Source organism: Sapajus apella, unplaced genomic scaffold, assembly GCF_009761245.1.
Source record: "Sapajus apella isolate SASKATOON/1434 unplaced genomic scaffold, GSC_monkey_1.0 scaffold18, whole genome shotgun sequence".
NCBI lineage: Eukaryota > Metazoa > Chordata > Mammalia > Primates > Cebidae > Sapajus > Sapajus apella.
Window position 1 is genome coordinate 20,645,329 of NW_022436958.1, and position 6,000 is coordinate 20,651,328.

The 6,000-nt window shown below is 34.1% G+C and overlaps 1 pseudogene across 1 annotated transcript in view; it reads right to left on the bottom strand.

The window, feature by feature from the left end:
* LOC116557030 overlaps nt 1-5,678 on the bottom strand; it is a 48,907-nt pseudogene extending 43,229 nt beyond the window's left edge. The window contains exon 1 of the transcript XR_004271326.1: nt 5,391-5,678. The product of XR_004271326.1 is annotated as a U5 small nuclear ribonucleoprotein 200 kDa helicase pseudogene (transcript). The remainder of the gene's footprint in view (nt 1-5,390) is intronic.
* Nucleotides 5,679-6,000: the final 322 nt, after the last annotated feature.

Genomic DNA, 6,000 nt, shown 5'->3' on the forward strand with positions numbered 1-6,000 from the left:
ATTTGATTATATTGATTTGATCTTCTTAAAGCCAAATACTTTAATCATAATTTAATGTTTCTTGATGGCTTACAATCATCAAGTACAATCGATGATTAATGCTATAACACTGAGACATTCTTGTGCCCAGATTGCTTACACACTTACTGAGCCCAAGAATCTTCTTTGTGCAAGTTGACAAATTATCATTGTACTATAATCAATATGTCTATAATCTGCGAAGATCTGGGAGAGCAGATAACTAAATCACACAAGATGTACATTAAGTAAAAGTAGGTACTTATTGAAGCCACGAGTGTTAGATGTGCATAGCTATTTTGACTTCTAAGAAACTTTCTTTTCTTACTTTCAGATTATGAACTGTAATCCAATAAGTAGGACACTGAATAGTTAAAGACTCAAAAAAGAGATAAAGTCAGATTCAAACACAAAAACTGTCAACATACTGTGATTGCGTGTAAACATTGGTGGAAGAGAGTTCACTAATTCTAACAGACCCTAATACTGCATTGAGTACCTCCAAGAATTTTCATTCTATTTTTATGAGTGAGGAAAGATGAGAAAATTGTATGACCATGAGGAGTTTAAAATGGAAAAGATTTTATTTTCTGCTCATTATATATGGTCTATGCTCTCACATTTAAAAGCATGCATTGGCTTAGTCAGTAATTGATCCCAGGGTTGATTTGTTTTTGGAACAAGTCTCAACAAAGTTCCTTAAAAAGTAAGATAAATAAGCAATGCTTAGACATCTTTAATTATGTTAATGATTTTAGGACGGAATTCACAAAATGTTAGGGAACAGCAAGACAGTGAGCAGACCGCTTTCCCTCTGAACTTCCCTTTTCCTATCCGATTGCTGTCTCCCATATATTCTTTTCCTGAGGCATCTGAAATTGCTGACTTAGGTAGAGCAGAAGATTTAGCAAAGCTAATTGCTTCTGTTGTTAGAGAGACACACATGTCTATTACATTCATTGTATTAGAACTATGAATTGCTTAAAAAATAACCAAAATTAAAAATAAAAAGGATCTTTGACTCTTTCTACTTTTAATAGAGGTACTTCCATAGTCGTAGGGAAGTTTCTACCTCCCAGTACAAATGGAGAATGAATCTGAATGATGTGGTCTGACTGCTAATGTTTACAAGCTGATGAGGAGATGCTGTGAGATTTCCCTGAGGATGCAGTCTTGAGTAAAGGACTAGCGAAATTACTACAATCCTACCACACTGAATTAGTTGAACATGCTAATCCTCACAAATGGATAGGATTTAAGATATGATTGTGAGATTGTTATCCAATTGCATAAATCTATGTATAAATGCAGGTTCAGATTTATAGACACTGAATATAACAGAAAAAGACATAGGCATTTTCATCTAGCAACTTTTATGTACATTTTAAATCATTGTTTAGCATATTTTTCTCTCAATAAAAGTAGCATGCTGAAATGGAAGAATTTGTTGCAATAAAATATAAAGCCAAGCTATTACATTGCTAGCTCAATAGCACAATGTCTTAGATACTTAAATATGTGCAGAGGGAGTTAGTTATATACAAAACTCTTTGGCCAAAACCACCACATATACAATTGGGAGGACACCATTTAAGTATGGGTGAATAGAGAAGTTTAGAATCTCGCTTTTAAAAACAAAGCCTCCTTACAAAATGGGCACATGAGAAGCACTAAAATTTCAAGGATCCTTGTTATTTAAATAAAAGATGCAAAAGGTATTGTGGTAGTAAGTATGCATCTGTTCACCCTTAGAACAGAATTTCAAATGCTTTGTCTTTTGAAAAAGTCCTTTGCTAACCTACTTTATTACCCCATGTAATTGAACCATTTGATTTTTGATTTTCTGTATAAATTGCTTGTAAACTTGCTTTCCATTTAATTATAATCCAAGACAGTTTAGAAGACACACATACACATAAACACACGTACACATACACATACACATACACATGCACATGCACATGCACATGCACATACACATGCACATACACACACCTGGGTTAGAGAATCTGAGCATTTAAGAGCTATAAGGAAATTCTGAGATGTTTGGTCAAACTCCAGCCTTAAGTTAGCAGACATGAAACTGGGATCACAGAATCTGAGTCCTTGTCTCAATTCATAGTGCGCAAAATCTGGCAAAAACTTTGATGTTCAGGTTCATAGTCACTCACCTTTCTATCATATCACTCTCCTTTTTCATTTCACAGCTATTGTCTATGTTTCACCTTTTGGCTTGGTATTATGCTAACATGCATTTCTTTCTTCTATACCTAGACAGGGTCATGGCGATTTCCCTTATTTCCTCCAACACAGCAAACAGATAACATATATGGTCCAAAGTCCAACCTCATGGTGTCAGTCTAGGCCTCATTTCTTGAGACGATTCTCTTCTCGGATGAAAATCACTCACTGGTTACAACACCAATGTTGTAAAAAAGGAACTATTTGTTTTTTTGTAATATATCTGTTTGGATCACATTCCCAATGGATCCATAAAATAACACAAAGTAACATCATATGCACTACTTTTGAAGTTTATACCGAGTTTCTGGTCTGAAACATTACCAATTGCACTGTGGTATGCATACAAAGCTTCTGGCAGAGTGTGTATCCAGTGAGTCATTTGAGAAATGGGGTGTCTCTGCCAGGCATTCCTTTAGTAGTCCATGTAAGATGCTACTGAAGAGCTGGAGAGAAGAGGGATCAACTCTACCTCATTCTTCATGAATGAAGAGCTCTTAGATTAGACTCACCTGCATCTTTCATATTAATCTAGGGTAAATATTGAAATAAATCATTCTGTTTCTTTAGTCCTATTTTCTCTGTCTCTTTTTTTTTTTAGGAAAAGAAAAAGAATCTAGCACTGTAAAATACACCTGGGATCTTATCTGAGATAAAACTACAAACTACAGTAGACTAACACAGTGGAGCCTTTATAGTCCCAAAGTACTTTAAAATATATTACCTCATTTAGACTATATCCAGGTATTTAACCACCTATATTTCTATTTGGGAACTGTGAAAATAAGGCCTAAGGAGATTTTTTTTCAAGGCCATGAATCTAACAAATGTTCTATTTGTTATTTTTATTTTTAGCTATTATTTTCAGTCTTAAATTTTCTGGTTCTATACGATGCTGACAGTTTTTAGACTGTAAGTAGAATACGATATCCTCAGTTAGGGACTATTATGGCTCAACAGAAAGGGAATATATACCTTGGAAAGGGCTAAAAGCTCATGTGAATGCTTTATCACCAGCATGCCTCTACCTTGTGCCAAGAGATCTTTTTTTCTAGTTATCCTCTAGAGTATGAAATGTTTAAATGTTTTCTGCAGCTACCCTGTTCTCTAGAGCTCATGTATTGAAAGACTTACAGGTCCCTAGGAGAATATTTTGTGAAGGTCTTAAAGAAAGATACATTTGCCTTCCTTTCCTACTTGTGAGCCTTTTTGATTAAAACTCTTCCCTTACTGATGTCATCCAGATCAGCCCAAGGAAAACATTTGACAGGTCCATCTGTGTCCACAGTCACCCACAAACATGGGAAACTGCCACCCATCTGCCTCCCTATGCTTTATTTTGCTCCTGTCCTGATTGTTTTGTTCTCTTGTAGCCACAGGGGATATTAATACCTTCCTCCCTTCCAGAAATGTGAAGAGAATGGATCTATGTTAGCTTGTGCTCCTGAGAGAAAGATGTTATAGAAATAGCATATGGCATCACACTGTTATTTACATGCAATTCTACAAGTTTTCTAGTAACATCCTCACATTTTAGTCCATTTTTCCTCAAATTTTAATAAACATGTTGCTTAACTTCCTACCTGGATTCACTATTAATCATTTCAATTTAATTATGGCTCATCAATTATTCTGCTTTTCCCAAATAGATTGTTTACCCTTAATGACAGAAATGTTATATATTTGGGGACACTTTTTGGATTCAATTACTTTCTTGTCTATTGCCTGCATTTTATGATGTCATTTTACTAATGTTGCCAAGAGTTGAATATTTGCATTAGTTCCTTTTTATTTTGAATAACAACATACACTTTTTGGTAAAACAACACCAGGATGATTTCAAATCAGGGAAAATGCAAATCAGTGGCTTAAAGATGTGAAGCAATCCAAATATTTTCTTTATCACATTCCTGGGGCATTGTATGAAATTCCAATAGCAACTAATGATCTTATGATTCAAACAATCCTATAAATATGATATGAATTCATAATAGCTGTCAAAATTCAAAACAAAACAAATATGTCAGTGAATTTCAAAAAGGATTATTTGAATCAATTTCAATCATTGCTTTTTTAGAAATTCATATTATATGAAATAGATATGTACAGATTAAAAATCAGTGTACAAATTTACAGCAGTGTCACATGAATTTAAAATCTTTTAAGATACACATATCCACCATTTTCAGGTAGCTTTGAAATAATGCAAAGAACCAATTTACTGTTTACTTGCCATTGCCTGTGATTCATTTCCCTCATCAGGTAATATCACTCCTACCATAAGTATACGTAAGAAATGCTAGATTATGATAGTGAAAATTATTTATCTTAAAGACTTTATCTTCATTTTCAAAATGTGCAGCTTTTCCCCAAAGATTGATTTTATGTTTTGATTTATTTCCTGGTGCTCAAAAAATTCAAAGGACTTTAAATCTCTAAATATATTTTTGCATATACAATCAGTTTAATATCTGTGACTAATACAAACTTCATTTTGCTCAAACAAAGGTTACTGTACATAGCATCTGAAATGACTTGATATATTTTCCATTCTTTTATTAGGTAACTAATCTTTAGGCTAAAAAAGTTCTTTTAAATGAGATAAAGCTCAGTTAATATTTTAGAAGGCAAATTGTCATTATGGTTATTGATTCTTTCCTTGTTTTATGTAGAAACAAATTAGAGATGCTCAAAATTCTCATTTTTTAAATTTCAGGAGAGTGTGTACATAATTAAACATATTTCTGTGTAAATGCAATAGCACCCTCTGGAGGTCTGAAACACTTTGCATACCTTCCATAAATCAATGTCTTCTTTTGTTATCTCTACATATTTTTGTTGGCTTAGACTTTTAATATTTTATATTCTGATAATCATATTTGTCTCAAAGTGATTAAATACATTTAATCTATTATTACTATCCATCATGCATTCATTGTGATTTGTGTGTCATCTCATTTGCAATGCTGCAATGTAATAACAAAATAAACAGTTCAGCTGACCTTGGTGATGTCTCCATAACTTTCTATTTTTTATCATGCAAAAATATTTTCCAAACAAGAAATAACAAGTTCCATTTCCTAAATCCCATAGTATCTGGTTATAAGTAGACAACAGGAAACTAATTTTACCTCCTTTGAAGATTCCTCATGAAAACAGTTACTTTCATTCTTCAAGTCCCTGACGAACAAACACAGCTGTGGTTTTTCTGTGGTTTTGAAGTTAATTTATTAGAGATGGGAGACTTTGGAAAGAAGCAGAGGTCAAAAAACATCGGAAAAAATATCATGAGTCACTGGAACACATTCAAGGACCAAAGTGACTTCTATTGTGCCATAATAATATAAATAAATGATCCCATAATCATTGGCCTCTCTGCAACAGCTCTGCATACAAAGGGCTTTTTGAAGTTCACGGAGATGCAAACAGAGCTGGTCATCCACTATAAAGAAGGGGATGAGCATATGACTAATATTGGGTAGGAGGAAATAATGTCACTTGATTCTGAATAAAGCCAAGGCTTCCTTCTCCCTGAAGGTTGTTCAAGAGGACACATCTTTGCTAGCTGGGGGGATATTGAAATGGGACTGAATTCTTTTTTTTTTTTTTTTTTTTTTTTAATGAGTCAGAGTCTCGTTCTGTCGTCCAGGCTGGAGTGCAGTGGAGCAATCTCGGCTCACTGCAACCTCTACCTCCCAGGCTCAAGCAATTCTCCTGCCTCAGCCTCCTGAGTAGCTGAGA